The following is a 17,269-nucleotide window of genomic DNA, read 5'->3' on the forward strand; positions in this document are numbered from 1 at the left end:
CAGGAATGCTCAGGAACTCTGAATTAATTTTGCTATAAATTACAGAAAAAAGAATTTGACAGATTCTTATTGTTCAGAGGTATGCAGAGTATGGCTACTGCTCTGCCACAACCCCCTAACTCCTCTTCTGTCTAAAATAAACATAAGGTTTCACATGTGGTTATGTTTTCTTTCTCCTTCCTCCTCTCCCTCTCTCTCTCCACTTCCTTGCCCTCCTTTCTTTCTTTTTCTTTTTTTGAGAGAGATTTTTGCTGTAGGGCACACACATTCACCAGAGAGACAGAGAGACAGAAAGCGAGAAATCATCCCCGCACACTCCCCCTCCCCCGAGGGAATGTCACAATCCCTTCTCTTCCATTTTCTCAGAATTTTGCACATGCATGCACACATGTCTGGTGTGAGTTTTAAGTTGCCAGGTTTGGGACTTGAACTGCAGTCAACCACATGAGAGTTCAGCAACATAACCATTACACCATCTGCTAGTCCTTCTCCTCCTTTCTTTCTAATGCTTTCCTCATACTACATGTTTTGTTTTGTGACTTGCTGTCTTTAATTAAGACCATATTTATTGAGATATTTTCTCCAATAAATAACACCTAGAGATCACATTCATTTTTCAAAATCTACAGTGTGGAATCTTACAAAATATTTTATGTATATAAGATGATGTATTTACCTAGGGACCTACTGATAATCACATAATTTGCTAATATGGTCAAATAATAATCAATGATTCAGTAAGTATCTTTATATATAGAATGAAGTATTTCTGTAGAATATTAACAAAAATAATGGGAACATTCATTTAGTGCTTATTATGTGTCAAACTCTAAGTTAACTCATTTTTTATTACACTGAATCTTTATAAATGCTGTTTTTCTAATTAATTAATTAATTAATTAATTAAGTTTTATAGTTTGCTGTATGGTATGAGCACTCACCAGAAAGAGACAGAGAGAAGGAGAATGAGAAAGCACCCCATGGGGGAAGAGCCTTGCTGCAATCCAGTCTCCTTCATTCTCTTGGGATTTTGAGCACACGTGAACATGTACCTGCTGGGTTTCCTGAGCCACTAAGTCCAGGACTTGAATCACAAAGTCAACCATGTGGGATCTAGCTGCCTTTAACCACCATACCACCTCCTGGCCCCTAAGCCCAGTACTTTTAAGGTACTATATTGTTCTAATCTCATAGAGAAAGAGACAACAATTCAGATATATTAAGCAGTATGAACAGGGCCAATGGAATGGAGTCAGAGCAAGCACACTTAGGCAGCAGTTCTCCAGAAATGGGCCAGAAGTACAGTTGTTGGATACAGTTAGTGTCTCGAAATCATTAGAAAACTGAAAGCCAATATGCCTTAAGTTTGACTTTAATGATTCTCTTTCCTTCTAATGAAACAAAATGCTGAACAATCCTCATTTAAGATCGAATTGGTAGCCTCTGTTGTCACATCATATATACCTGGTATTTTTTCCTCTGGACAAATCATTCAGAGAATGGATATAATTTTTCATTTTGGCTTTATGATGTCAAATTGCCTTTATTTTATTTTTAGGTGGACTTATTTATTTCTTCCATGATAAAGAGAGAGCCAGAGAAAGAAAGAGAGAGACACCAAGAGACAGGTATCCCCAGACAGGTATCCTCCCAACAGGGTCTTTATACCATGACGCACTCCCTGCCTCAGTCAACCTAGACCAGGTACATATACTCACACACAGCATATATATAGGGAGGCCTTGGGATGCAAACCTGGAACCTCACGTTGGTCCAGCATAGCAAAGCATTGTGTTACGGCTGCAAAACGCCTGGCCCCAAAATTGCATTAAAGAGCCCATAATAAATTTTCTTAGTCACAATGAGTAAGAGTAACCATTTTCCAATTTTTTTTTTATAATATATGATTTTTTTTAAAAAAATGGTTGACCTAGTGAGGGAAAACTGATAACACTACTGTCATCATCAGTGTATGTCTTTAATCCATTTTAAAATTTCTGTTTTTCCCCTCCATTCAATTTGTTTGACATTTTAACATAGAAAAATATTTATATGTCCTACATATAGGTCTTATACTATGTATCTTCCATATGTTTTATATAATTGAGTTCATTTATTTAGTAGAGGCATAGAAATGAAAGCATAGCTATTAGCTCAAATTATTAACAATCTTTCCATGACTGATCACTCTACTGGAAGTACAGAAATCAAAGCTCCTAACTGAGACTGTTCCAGAGTCACAGATTTCTCTCCTATATTTCTTTTTGTACAGTAATTTTAAGGATGCCTAACATAAACCATGCAGTAATTACTAAGTTCAAAAACATAGATAATAAGCCAATAATCCTAAGTGAAAGCCTATAAAAAAATAGACAATTACTCCAAAAGATGTTAAGATAAAATAGATGAAGGAACAAAAGACAGCTGAAATAAATAGAAAATCAAAATAATTTAGTGATTTAAAACAATAAATATGAATCTTTAAAAACAATATTGATAATTGCATTAAATATAACGGGTCCAAATACCCTGACACAAGGAAAAGATTTTTACACTGGATAAAAAAAATATAATCTATCTTTGGAACCAGCAGGTGGCATGGTGGTTAAGGTGCTGGACACTCCCACATGGCTGACCACGGTTTGAGTCCCAGATTTGGCAGCTTGCTTTCTTAATCTTTCTTTCTCTCTGTCTCTCTCTGGTCAAATTAAATTAAATAAATGAATAAATAAAACAAATAATTAAAAAATATAATCTATCTTTATTCTGTCTACAAGTTATTCATTTTAAATCTGAAGATAAATGTAGATGAAAAATAACAAAAATGAATAAAGCTATATCATACAAACACTCAACATGAAAGAGCTCGTGGTGAGGGTAGGCTCCATACATCGAGCTCTCCTACCCACTCTCTCTTCACCCTGTCTCCTTGAGACCCAGCTGCAGGTCACAGCTGGAACTCTTGAATGTTTCGTGACCATTCTCTTACCTGATAGAATTGGCTCATGTTTCCACCCTTCCAGATGTGGAGACCTCCCACATTATCATCACTAGATTAGGGGCACTAAACCCTAAATGTACTCTGTTGATTCTGTTCACTGATAAGCTGTTATTGTAACCTTCAAACAACGTGTATACAAACCAGACCCCTGTCATGGCAACAGGGAATCTTCATTTTTAACTGTTTTGTTGCTAATATATCTAACTTCGGCCTTTGCTCAATGATGGCAAGAACGATTTTCTACCCAACTGTCAGAGCCTTGCCATCTACAGAATATCCTGTCCTATGTAAGTAAACTCATGTCTTCCCTTGCAGGACCTCTGGGTATGTTCTTTGGAACTGGTCAGCATTATGTGCAAGCCCTCTCAGAGTTGGGCTTTTCCCAGAACAAATGGTTATATTAATATTTGACAAAGTAGATGTCAGACACACCCTGTCAGATGCACAAGGACTATCATGAGGGGTAAAAGGGTAATTTGGCATGATGAAGAGTCAATTCAACAAGAACACATAACAATTCTGAGTGTCCAAGCACATGATCACAGAGGATTAAAATATAACCAGCAAAAAATAACAGTATTTTAAAAAGATATGGACAGGTTTCTAATTACAGTTAATGTTTTAACATTATGTATTAATAATGAACAGAAACAGAAGACAGAAAACCAGTAAGGATATACAAAAGTAGAACAAAACTGTCAAATTAATTGACCTAATTGATATTTATAAAACACTTCGCTTACCCAATAACACAATATACATTGTTTTCAATAAATTTATAAGTATTCAAATCATAGATTGCTTATCTATGATCACAGTTGTAGACATTAAACATACTTTTTATTTAAACTTAAACAGATTATACTAGAATTCAACCAACATGGATACCTAGAAAATTTCCAATACTTTGAAATTAAAAACCTCATTTCTTAATAATATTGGCTCCAAAAAACCACAAAGGAAATGATAACTTTTTTAAATAAATGAAATATTTGTAAGATGCAGCTATAGCATATTTAGAGGGCAATTTATGGCTTTAAAGATTAATACTAGAAAAAAGAGGTATCTGAAGTCAGTTATCTAAGCTTTCAGCATAAAGCCCTAGAAAAAAGAAAGCAAACACATGGAAGAAATAAAACAATAAAAGAAGACTAGAACTTAACTAAATGAAAAAAAACTAAATAATAAAAGTCAAAATAAACAAAAGTAGATTCTTTCAAATAACAAGGCAATTGATAAATTGTATTAGGTAGATAGATCAAAAAGAAATAAAATAAAGAAGATAATAAAATCAAGAGTAAAAGAGGAAAATCTATATATTGGGATTCTTAACCTTATCTCTATTGATATTTTTGAAAGATAATTATCTGTGTGGCAGGCTGTTCTGTGCATTTCAAGATGTTTAGCAGCATCTCTGGCCTCTACCCACTAGATGCCAGTAGTCACTCACAGATCTGACAACTGAAACGGTCCCCAAACCTTGCCTATTTCTCCTCAGGAGCAAAATCCCCCCTAGTTGGAAACCACTGCTATGAAGATTAAATGGATAATAAGAAAATATTTTGAGCATCATTTTTATAATGAATGTAAATAATTTTTATCTATTATAAAAGGTTTTGTAATAAATTCCTTGAAGAACAGAATTTATCAAAAGGGGATTTTCAAGAGGAAAAAGAAAACCAATGTAGTCCTTTATTGATTAATGAATTTGCACATAATTCATAAAATCATCTTCATCATGGTATTTAAGTGTTATGTCCTAATAGATCTTTACTCTCACAAATAACATATAAACTCTGGAAATGCTTTAGGAATCTGAAAACTGAGGAAGAGCAGGCAATTTTAGAGGAAGAAGAGTGGTGTATGTTTTCCCTTTTCTACAACTTTACTTTTAAGACAGTAAGGAAAAAGCAAGAGCTTTGTCCTGCCCATCAGCTTTAGAGTCAGGTGGCTAGGTAACCAGAGGGTAACTGTCATCTTTCTAGCTGAAAGAATCACAGGGAAGAGGCTGGCTGCAGGAGTGTGGGAAACATCGGGAAGGAGGGAGCAAGAGAAGGTTTACTAGAATTTCTGTGCACAAACCCAACCCATAAACCCAAGTAGAGTTCATATATGAACTCGTGTTTATATATGAGTCATGCTTACATAGGGCAAAGTAAGGTCCTTTGTAAATAGGCTTAAAGAATGGAACTGAGGGTTTTTTGTTTTTGTTTTTGTTTTTTTTTTTTTTTTGGTTGTTGTTGTTGTTGCTTTATTGTTTTTCAAAAATTTTTAAAATTTTTTTCTGAGAGAGAGTTTTGCCATAGGGCATGTGCACACACCAGAGAAACAGAAAGTGAAAAGTCACCCTCCAGAGGAGATGGCCACACTGCAATCCTTTTTCCTCTATTCTTCTCTCAGGATTATGGGCACGCATGCACTCGTGTGAGTTTCATGCTGCAGGGCCCAGGACTGTGTCTGGTGCACCCTGATACATCTGGTGATTTATTTCGCTTAGAAGGCTGTGAAACTGCAGAAGAATGGGATGGCAGCTCTGCAGTCCATCTGCTGGCCCCCTGAATGATGAGATTTTTACCTTTCATATACCAGAGACGTGAGATTTTATAGTTTTTGTCAAATTAAATTAACTTGTTAAAATGACCATTGTTTCAGAACCACATAGCAAAAATCAGAGTATGCACAACCTAACTTCATTATATACATGATAAAAGTCCTAAAACACATGTCACATAAAGATCCAGGAGGAAATAGACAATTAAGAACTACCAACCCAACATGACTCAGTTGGAATTCCCAGAAAATAATTTCTAAGGGAAGTATTATCAGTATAATCATTAAGTTAAAGTAAAATATTCTTGTAATAAATGAAACTATAGGAAATCTTAATACAGAAATAGAAAATACAAAAAAGAGCAGAAGTTTTGTCACTGAAAAAAACAACAGTAGAAACAAAACTTCATTGAATGTTCATATAAACAGAAAAAAAGATTAATAAAGAAAGAGGCAATAAATTTGAAAATTAAAAAAATGTTCTGGGGACACGGTAGTCAGCAGGATGGCATCTGCCAGCAGGGTCATGCAGGTAGTGAAGCCACATGTGCCATTAATAAGGTTTCCTGACAGAAGAGACAATCCTAAAGCCTACGTATCAGAAGCTTTGAGGTCGGCAGGGCTACCATCCCGTTCTTCTGCAGCTTCACAGCATTCTAAGGGAAGTAAATCACCAGATCTGCTGATGTATCAAGGTCTGCCAGATACAGCAGAAATGATAAAAACTTTACCTCTAAAATACAGAAGGAAACTAGTGTTTCAAGAAGAAATTGAATTTATCCAATGTGGTAGTCCAGAGTAATCACTGTAGCTTCTGTTTTCTTCAGACAGAAGCATTGTCTTTATAATAAAGGACTTCCAAAAGGACGGATGAGAAATTGTATACTAAACAATTTACCTTAATAAATATTGTGTAAAAAAAGAAATATAGAAAATTTAGACAGACATTTGTATCTCCTAATTTATGTATCTCTGTCAGCTCCAAGCTTAATTGTTTATATACTTTATACTTATTAAAGTATACATTTTTACATATCAGCCTATTAATTTACTCTTGATTATAAAGTATCATCAGTTTTGAACTATTGAAAATACAGTGTCTAATTAAAAAAATACATAAATGATCAAATTTGTAGAAGATGGAATAAAACAACAACAACAACAACAGTAATAATAATAATAAAACCCAACCACTGAATTGGGGATTGGGAGACAACTTTTTTTTTTTTTTTTTAGGAGAGATTTTGCTGTAGGGTACGCCTGCTTGCCAGAGAGAGACACACTAGGGGCATGGTGATGCTGCAATCCCCTCTCCTCCATTCTCCTCTAGGGATCTTGGGCATGCACACACACTTATCCAGTGTGAGTTTCAAGCTTCCGGTTCTTGGTTGGCCATGTGGGGATCCAGTGATATAACCATTATCACATGTGCTGGGGAGGAGACAATTTTTCATAATATATATATATCTGAGAAGGAATTTAAATTCTGGGTATGTAAAAAAAATCACAGCTCAAGAAGACCAAAAATGACTGGTAATTTTTAAACAAAATTGAGTGGTAAATATCAAACAAAAGCTTCACAAAAGAAGGTTTATACAAAGCTTAAAGCACATAAAAATATGTTCAATATCTTTGGCCATCAACAAATGCAAATTAATAACACATTCATTAGAAGTGCTAAAATTAGGGCTGGCTTTGTAGCACTGTGCATGGTGGGCGGAATCACATATGGTGGACTGAATCACATACGGTGGACTATGGTTTTAATCCCAGTGCTGGTGGCTTAAAGACAGAGCAAGTGTGGCAGGTGCGTGTGCATGCATGTCTCAAATTCTGACAGATGGAGAAATGGAGAACAAAAGGATTGTGGCACGCCTATGCCTCGATAAGTGTCGTTCTCTTTCTCTATCTTTCTCTCTGGTGAGGGCACATTTTGGAGACAAAAAAAAAGTTAAAATTAAATTAAAACAACTAAAATGAACAACTATAGGGTATCAGGAGGAGATAGAACTCTCAAAGTATATAAAATTGCACCAGCACTTCTATAAAACTTGGTAGAGTTTGTGAATTTAAACATACACATATAAAGCTAAACATATACACACATATACATATAGAACGAGTCAACTTCTAGGCATTTATTTAGGAGAAATAAAGACATTTGTCTGCATAAAGAATACTAGATAGATACCCATGGTGGCCATATGCGCATTAACCGTAAAGTGAAAACAACTGAAATGTCCATCAACGGATGAACGAATAAAATGTGGTACGCCCTGCAATGGAATACGATGGAGAAAAACACAAATTGATGATATCTATATATGCAACATTATGGGTGAATCTCAAAATTGTTATATTGAGAGAAAAAAAGGAACACAAAAGCAGAAGTGCATTATGATTTTCTATGAAACGCAAGGTAACATATAGGACAAAAGTCAGGCTAGTGGTTGCCGGAGACCAAAGGTAAAGAAAAGTGGGTCTGAAAAGGAAGGAGCAATCGAGGGTGACAATGGCAATACTCTGTCATTTGTAATCTGATTGTGGTTCCATTGTGGTTCCAGGTTTTTGTTTGTTTGTTTGTTTTGTTTGTTTGTTTTAGGTTTTTGCTGTATGGTGCGTGCACTCACCAGAGACAGACAGACAGAAAGAGTGAGAGTGAGAGGGAGAAAAATTACCCCTGCCTCCCAGGGGTAAGGATAGCCACAATCCCTTCTCCTTCATTCTTCTCTCAGGGTTTTGGGAACTCATGTACATGCGCCTGGCATTATTTTCAAGCCTCTAAGTCCGAGATTCAAACCAAGTTCAGTCATGTGGGATTCCAGCACCTTAACCATATGTCACCTAATGGCTCCTGTGGTTCTAGTTTGAAGATTATGTACAGTTGCCCTGGGACTGACAGATGGTTGGTAATTAGGGCATTGGACTCTCACCTGTTCAAGTCCTGGACCTGACTGCTTTCTCATTTTCTTTTCTCTCTGGTCAAATTAAAAAATAATAATAAATAAAAGAAAATAATTTTTTTGAGAGAATTTTGCTATAGGGTGCATGCACTCACCAGAGAAACAGAGAGAGACAGATAGAAAGGGAGAAATCACCCCCTAGGTGGATGGTCACACCACAATCCCTTCTCCTTATTCTACTCTTGGAATTTTGGGCATGCACACACATGCTTTCTGTGTGAGTTTTAAGCTGCTGGGTCTGGGACTTGAACCTCAGTAGACTATGTGAGAGTCCACTGACATAACCATTTCACTATCTGCTGGTCCCCAAATAAATAATTCTTTTTTAAAAAAGATTATATACATTTGTCAAAACTCATATAATTACACTTTTTTTTGAGAGGTTTTTGCTATAGGGTGCGAGTGCTCACCAGAAAGACAGAGGGACAGAAAGCAAGAAATCACCCCCCAGGGGGAATGGCCATGCTGCAATCCCTTCTCCATTCTCCTCTTGGGATCCTGGGCACACACATACATGTGCCTGGTGTGAGTTCAAGCCAACGGGTCCAGGACTTAAGCCACCATCTACTACATGGGTATCCGGCGACATAACCATTGTGCCATCTGCTGGTCCCCAATTATACAGTTTTAACAAGCCATTTTTTCATATGGCTGAGAAGAAAAACTAAAAGCAAACACAAAAAAGGCAAAACAAAATCTTGTGAATCTAGGCTTAGTTCATCTCAGTGACCAATTTTCCTATGCATATAATGAAGAAATAATTGTAATAGTATAAAAAGTATCAGAAAATATAATCACTTTTCATAATATGAGGTCAGTATGTCAGTATTGCCCTAATATCAAAACCCAACAAAGACATTTCAGAGATTACTAACAGCAATGGCCTTCCTGAAAATAGATAAAATAAATAAATAAATCCCTTAGTAATATTAACAAATTGAATCTCACAATATGAAAAAAAATGCATCACAACAAATTGAGTTTATCCTTAGAATTAAAGTTAATTTAACATTAAAAAACACTAATCATAATTATTCACCCCATTAAGATAATAAGTATTAAATGTTATGATGATCTCATTTGATGGCAAAACGACATTTAACTAAATTAAACTATTATTATTAAATAAACAGAACAAAAAAATTCTCTCAGGATTAGGCATTGAAGGGGAATTCTTCACCCTAATAAGAGATATCTATGGAAAACTCTGAGCTAACATGATAGCTCATGGTGAATAGTTGAGTGCTTTTTTCCTAAGGTCAGAATCAAGGCCAAGCTGGTTCCAATTTTCACATCTGTTCTTATTCTACTAGATATCTGAGCCACGAGAGACAGGCAAAAAACAAAACAAAACAAAACAACAACAAAAAATCAAAACAGGCCTATTACAAAGAAAGAAGGAAAGTGTGTTCACACTGGGTACAATCACATACATAGAAATCCTGAGGAACCTACAAAAAGCTACTTGCATTACTAAGCAAATTTAGTAAGCAAATTTATAAGGTCAATATGAAAATAACTATTTGTATTTCTATATAGTAGCAGCACAAAACAAGTGCAATTTTAAAAACCGTATTTAGTAAGATTTAAAAACATGAACTACTTAGGGACACATTTAACAAAGTATGTACAAAACTCATGCATTGAAACTTTCAAAAGACACAGACATATTAAAAGAAGAATTGCATTCAAGGAGAGTTATATCATGGTGATGTATCAGAAGTTGCTTTAACTTAATAAGATGTCATTTATTCCTAGATGTTGTTATAATCCTAATGAAAATTCCACAAGACTGATTTTTAGTAGAAATTAATGACCTAATTCTAAATTGTATCTGAATAAGAAAAAAGACTTAAAAATAGCTAAAACAGGCTGAGCTGGGTGATGTAGGTGGCACGGTGCCACCGAGTGGTACCTACAGGGAGGCCTGAGGTTTAGATCCTGGGTCAACCTGAACATGACCAGTGGGACAAATGACTTAGCTATGACCCCAGCTGTCGAGAGGGAGACTGGAGTATGACCCTATCTGGAGTCTTTCCACCAGTTTCTCTCTCAAGAAATAAAATTAAAAAATAAAATGAAATAGTCGTAACACTTTGGAAAATGAATAACATTGGAATGCTTGCAGCTACCTGATCTCAAAATTTACTCTAAATGGTAGAATAAACTAGACAGTGTGTTATTGACATAAGTTAATGGAACAAAACAGAGTCCAAAAATAGACTGGGTTTATATGGTCAATGAATTATTGACAAAAGTTCAGAGGTCATTCAATGTAAAAACACAGTTTTTTATAAATAGTGTTAGAACCACTGGATATCCCTCTTGGGGAAAAAAAAATCCAAAACACCATTAACCACTGAGAAGAAAAATTCGCTTGATTGATCATAGATCTGAACTCATAAGCTCAAACTATGAACATGTGACAGAAAACATAATAAAAATATTTGTATCCTAAGATTAGACACACAATAACAAATTAGAAAAATGCCATATATTAGACTTAAAAGTTTTTTGTTCTTTGAAAGAAATCATTCAAAAAAATGTAGAAGCAAATCACAGAATGGGAGAGAAAATATGTAACTTTCATCATACACAGACAGATGACACACACATACACCAGACATAGAATATATAAAGGACACCTAAAATAAATAAGCTTTTCAATCTTAATTAAAAGTTTTAAAATAATTGCCAAAAGAATTTAATAGACCTTTTTATATAAGAAGTCATGACCAGCAGACGGTGTAATGGTTATGTTGCTGAACTCCCACGTAGCTGACTGTGGTTCGAGTCCCAGACTCAGCAACTTAAAACTCACGCCAGGTACATGTATATGTTTTCCCAAGACCTGAGAGAAGAATGGAGGAAAAGGGATTGCGGTGTGGCCATGCCCCCTGGGTGATGACTTCCCACTTTCTGTCTCTCTGGTGAATGCATGCACCCTATAGCAAAAAAAATTTCTCTCAAGAAAAAAAGAAGTCATGCAAGTAGATAGTAAAATACATAACAATTATGCTCAACATCATAATTTATCAGAGAACTACATATTTTATATATTATGAGGTATCATTACATACACACTAGAGTGACTGAAAATAAAACAAGAGAAAATGAGACTCTTATACATTGCTATGGGCATTAAAAATTGTACAAAGTCTCTGGGAAAAAATTTGGTAATTTAAAATTTTCTTTTATAGAGTTAGGCATAATTTCTACCATATGACCCAGAATTATGTATTTTTACTTAAGGGAAAAAGAAAAAAGTATGTCCACACAATAACTTTTACCTGAATAAATATGCGTGGCAACATATATTTGTCCTAAATGTCCTTCATCAGGTGAATAGAAAAGCAACGTGTGGTATATCTATATAATAGATTATCAGTCAGTAATGAAAAAGAGTAATTACCAATAAAGCAAAATAGGGATAAGTCTCAAAAACACTATACTGAGTGAATGAAGCCAGTAATAAGAGCTCACACTGAATGACTCCATTTATATTTAATTCTAGAAGAGGCAAAGCTTATCTGTGTGAAAAAATATAGTGCTTGCCCAGGTTATGGGTACATGGCTGGGGACATTTGACATGAAAGGTGAGAAGGAACTGTTTTGTAACTTGATTGCAATGGTTTCTACATAGTTGTTTACATTCGTCAAAACTCAAATGGAAGTATATCTTACTGAATTGATTGAATTATAAAATAAGAAATTTCATGTCAAGAGACCAGCAGATGTTGTAGTGGGTATGTGGCTGGACTTCCACATAGCCCACACTTGGGAAAAAAATTTGGTAATTTACAACAATTTTTTTTATAGAGTTAAGCATAATTTCTACAATATGACCCAGAATTATGTATTTTCACTCAAGGGAAAAGGAAAAAAAATAGGTCCACAGAACAACTTTTACCTGAATAGATATTCATGACAACATATATTTGTCCTAAATGTCCTTCATCAGGTGAATAGAAAAGCAACTGTGGAATATCTATTACATAGATATACTGGCTTGCATGTGTGCATGTGTGTGTGTAAGATCCAAGGAGGAGAATGGAGGAGAAAGGATTGTGGCGTATGTCAGTATTGCCCTAATATCAAAACCCAACAAAGACATTTCAGAGATTACTAACAGCAATGGCCTTCCTGAAAATAGATAAAATAAATAAATAAATCCCTTAGTAATATTAACAAATTGAATCTCACAATATGAAAAAAAATGCATCACAACAAATTGAGTTTATCCTTAGAATTAAAGTTAATTTAACATTAAAAAACACTAATCATAATTATTCACCCCATGAAGATAATAAGTATTAAATGTTATGATGATCTCATTTGATGGCAAAACGACATTTAACTAAATTAAACTATTATTATTAAATAAACAGAACAAAAAAATTCCCTGAGGATTAGGCATTGAAGGGGAATTCTTCACCCTAATAAGAGATATCTATGGAAAACTCTGAGCTAACATGATAGCTCATGGTGAATAGTTGAGTGCTTTTTTCCTAAGGTCAGAATCAAGGCCAAGCTGGTTCCAATTTTCACATCTGTTCTTATTCTACTAGATATCTGAGCCACGAGAGACAGGCAAAAAACAAAACAAAACAAAACAACAACAAAAAATCAAAACAGGCCTATTACAAAGAAAGAAGGAAAGTGTGTTCACACTGGGTACAATCACATACATAGAAATCCTGAGGAACCTACAAAAAGCTACTTGCATTACTAAGCAAATTTAGTGTTTTATAAGGTCAATATGAAAATAACTATTTGTATTTCTATATAGTAGCAGCACAAAACAAGTGCAATTTTAAAAACCGTATTTAGTAAGATTTAAAAACATGAACTACTTAGGGACACATTTAACAAAGTATGTACAAAACTCATGCATTGAAACTTTCAAAAGACACAGACATATTAAAAGAAGAATTGCATTCAAGGAGAGTTATATCATGGTGATGTATCAGAAGTTGCTTTAACTTAATAAGATGTCATTTATTCCTAGATGTTGTTATAATCCTAATGAAAATTCCACAAGACTGATTTTTAGTAGAAATTAATGACCTAATTCTAAATTGTATCTGAATAAGAAAAAAGACTTAAAAATAGCTAAAACAGGCTGAGCTGGGTGATGTAGGTGGCACGGTGCCACCGAGTGGTACCTACAGGGAGGCCTGAGGTTTAGATCCTGGGTCAACCTGAACATGACCAGTGGGACAAATGACTTAGCTATGACCCCAGCTGTCGAGAGGGAGACTGGAGTATGACCCTATCTGGAGTCTTTCCACCAGTTTCTCTCTCAAGAAATAAAATTAAAAAATAAAATGAAATAGTCGTAACACTTTGGAAAATGAATAACATTGGAATGCTTGCAGCTACCTGATCTCAAAACTTACTCTAAATGGTAGAATAAACTAGACAGTGTGTTATTGACATAAGTTAATGGAACAAAACAGAGTCCAAAAATAGACTGGGTTTATATGGTCAATGAATTATTGACAAAAGTTCAGAGGTCATTCAATGTAAAAACACAGTTTTTTATAAATAGTGTTAGAACCACTGGATATCCCTCTTGGGGAAAAAAAAATCCAAAACACCATTAACCACTGAGAAGAAAAATTCGCTTGATTGATCATAGATCTGAACTCATAAGCTCAAACTATGAACATGTGACAGAAAACATAATAAAAATATTTGTATCCTAAGATTAGACACACAATAACAAATTAGAAAAATGCCATATATTAGACTTAAAAGTTTTTTGTTCTTTGAAAGAAATCATTCAAAAAAATGTAGAAGCAAATCACAGAATGGGAGAGAAAATATGTAACTTTCATCATACACAGACAGATGACACACACATACACCAGACATAGAATATATAAAGGACACCTAAAATAAATAAGCTTTTCAATCTTAATTAAAAGTTTTAAAATAATTGCCAAAAGAATTTAATAGACCTTTTTATATAAGAAGTCATGACCAGCAGACGGTGTAATGGTTATGTTGCTGAACTCCCACGTAGCTGACTGTGGTTCGAGTCCCAGACTCAGCAACTTAAAACTCACGCCAGGTACATGTATATGTTTTCCCAAGACCTGAGAGAAGAATGGAGGAAAAGGGATTGCGGTGTGGCCATGCCCCCTGGGTGATGACTTCCCACTTTCTGTCTCTCTGGTGAATGCATGCACCCTATAGCAAAAAAAATTTCTCTCAAGAAAAAAAGAAGTCATGCAAGTAGATAGTAAAATACATAACAATTATGCTCAACATCATAATTTATCAGAGAACTACATATTTTATATATTATGAGGTATCATTACATACACACTAGAGTGACTGAAAATAAAACAAGAGAAAATGAGACTCTTATACATTGCTATGGGCATTAAAAATTGTACAAAGTCTCTGGGAAAAAATTTGGTAATTTAAAATTTTCTTTTATAGAGTTAGGCATAATTTCTACCATATGACCCAGAATTATGTATTTTTACTTAAGGGAAAAAGAAAAAAGTATGTCCACACAATAACTTTTACCTGAATAAATATGCGTGGCAACATATATTTGTCCTAAATGTCCTTCATCAGGTGAATAGAAAAGCAACGTGTGGTATATCTATATAATAGATTATCAGTCAGTAATGAAAAAGAGTAATTACCAATAAAGCAAAATAGGGATAAGTCTCAAAAACACTATACTGAGTGAATGAAGCCAGTAATAAGAGCTCACACTGAATGACTCCATTTATATTTAATTCTAGAAGAGGCAAAGCTTATCTGTGTGAAAAAATATAGTGCTTGCCCAGGTTATGGGTACATGGCTGGGGACATTTGACATGAAAGGTGAGAAGGAACTGTTTTGTAACTTGATTGCAATGGTTTCTACATAGTTGTTTACATTCGTCAAAACTCAAATGGAAGTATATCTTACTGAATTGATTGAATTATAAAATAAGAAATTTCATGTCAAGAGACCAGCAGATGTTGTAGTGGGTATGTGGCTGGACTTCCACATAGCCCACACTTGGGAAAAAAATTTGGTAATTTACAACAATTTTTTTTATAGAGTTAAGCATAATTTCTACAATATGACCCAGAATTATGTATTTTCACTCAAGGGAAAAGGAAAAAAAATAGGTCCACAGAACAACTTTTACCTGAATAGATATTCATGACAACATATATTTGTCCTAAATGTCCTTCATCAGGTGAATAGAAAAGCAACTGTGGAATATCTATTACATAGATATACTGGCTTGCATGTGTGCATGTGTGTGCATAAGATCCAAGGGGGAGAATGGAGGAGAAGGGATTGTGGCATGGTCATCCCCAATTGGGAGTAGGGTGGAGATTTCTCATTTTCCCTTTCACTGTGTCTGTCTGTCTCTCTCCAGTGAGCACACACAACCTAAGGCAAAAATCTCTACCAAAAAAAAGAAAAGAAATTTGATGTCAAATGTTCAAATAAGTATGAGAAAATTTGTTTTCCATAACTTCCTCTTAGATATTCAGGATGTATATTAATAAAGTTGTAAGAAAGCATGAATTTAAAAAAAAAGCTAAACCAAATTTTACCCAGTATTTCCAAAACTTATATACTCTTATTTCAATTGCCAGAGGGCACATGTGCTTGCCAGACAGTGACAGAGAGACAGAGAGGGAAAGCACTCCTTTATCAGGTGTGGTCATGCCTTAACCCATTTTCCTCTATTTCTCCATCCTGTTGAGATTGTGAGTGTTTGGGCATGCTTCTTAAGCTGCTGGGGCCTGTGTTCAAATCATGTTCAGTCACAAGGGATATGGTTTCTTTAGTTAGTAGGCTTCGGGCCAGCCCATCAATACTCATTTAATAAAGGACATTTTTTCTTCTGTTTTTGCAACATGCTACTTGTAAATATCACTAAAAATGAGTGGCATGAGGATTACCTCTCCAGAAAAGATTTTGTGATTAAGTAGAACTCTATGATTTTAGGAAAATAATTATGAATAATATACTAGAAATTCTTTATGAAATGCTATGATGAAATAAATACTGGCATAGTCAAATACTTTATTGTATAACAGGATAAACTATGAATTAAAAGGAATGTGACTGTTAATTCAAAAGTGTATGATGAAAAATTAGTAATACTTACACTTTCTGTTACATGGTAGTCATTCATTAAACAATAGCTAATAGATGTAAAGAAGAAAAGAAAGTCAAATGATTTCTCTTCTCTCTCACAACAAATGCAGGTCTTTTCATTCATGGATACATTTCAAATCAAATATATGTAGATATTTTTTAATAAGACCGACACAATTCTGCCTTTAATCAACTTATTTTTGAGTCATCTCACTTTTAGAGACTGCTACTTTCTAAATTTTCCTAATAGGTTTATTTGAGTGCCTAATTTTAACTTTGCTTAATACACACCTGGAGGTTCTATAAAATGTGACTTCCTTTCCCTTGCTGCCTAAACTGGAGAGGCAGGTGGAAAGCTCTTTGCGACCAGCTATTGTGGGAATATTAGCAGTGAACATGTGGTTCTCAATGTGAGCATATGTTAGCAAGAATTCTAATTAATTAGTTGAAAGGCTAGACCAAAGAAGTAAGTTTACACAGCTGCTAATCATGTTGTAATACAATGCCATTTTGGAGAGACTTTTGAATATTTTGCATACTTCTCAGGTGTGGTATGCTGTTTGTGTATACAAAAATATTCTGTCATTTTTTCCAATAGCACCTACACAAGTATTTTTAGGTATGTGC

General features: G+C 34.6%; 1 pseudogene; it reads left to right on the forward strand.

The window, feature by feature from the left end:
* LOC102475255 (28S ribosomal protein S36, mitochondrial pseudogene) overlaps nucleotides 1–6,353 on the forward strand; it is a 22,823-nt pseudogene extending 16,470 nt beyond the window's left edge.
* The last annotated feature ends 10,916 nt before the right edge of the window (nucleotides 6,354–17,269 follow it).

This window comes from Tupaia chinensis, unplaced genomic scaffold, assembly GCF_000334495.1.
Source record: "Tupaia chinensis unplaced genomic scaffold, TupChi_1.0 Scaffold146837_1, whole genome shotgun sequence".
Lineage (NCBI taxonomy): Eukaryota > Metazoa > Chordata > Mammalia > Scandentia > Tupaiidae > Tupaia > Tupaia belangeri.